The sequence below is a fragment of the Theobroma umbraticum genome, unplaced genomic scaffold (genome assembly GCF_002168275.2).
Source record: "Theobroma umbraticum cultivar Fairchild unplaced genomic scaffold, ASM216827v3 scaffold_251.0, whole genome shotgun sequence".
Classification (NCBI taxonomy): domain Eukaryota; kingdom Viridiplantae; phylum Streptophyta; class Magnoliopsida; order Malvales; family Malvaceae; genus Theobroma; species Theobroma umbraticum.
Genome location: NW_018397292.1, coordinates 120,567 through 121,227, shown reverse-complemented (window position 1 = coordinate 121,227; position 661 = coordinate 120,567).

Below are 661 nucleotides of genomic sequence, written 5' to 3'. Positions count from 1 at the left end.
AAAATGATGAAGATTTTGATTTAAAGTAATCTATAAAATTATAAAATCATTTTAAGTGATTAATAAGGCCTTTAAAGGAATGATTGATTATAAATGTACTTTTCTTGTCAACGGATGAATTTGGTTATACATTTTCCAATGCAAACATCCAATTATGATCTGTTTTAACTGAGAAATAAAAATATCTACTAATTATTAATAGATAGATAGTAAACACTTAAAGCGTACAAGCTTTTAAGGCATGAGTGTACTCTAAAATGATTATAACATTGCTTCATATTTCCTATGATAAACACCCATTATGATTGATTTTAACTAAAGAAAAAAATATTTTCATTTAAAATCATTGGTAAGATTATAAAACTATTTAAAACGAGTAACAAAGCTTTTGAAGGTATGAGTGACTTTAAATGGACTTTTCTTGTCATTAGACAGCTTCCATTTCACATTTACTGATTCAAACATCCAGTTCAGATCTGCTTTTAACCGGTAATGAAAAAAATTTTGATTTAAAATCATTGATAAGATTATAAATGTACTTTTCTTGTCAACGGATGAATTTGGCCATACATTTTCCAATGCAAACATCCAATTATGATCTGTTCTAACTAGAAATTAAACAATATTCTACTAAAAATTATTTATAAGATTGTTAAATCAC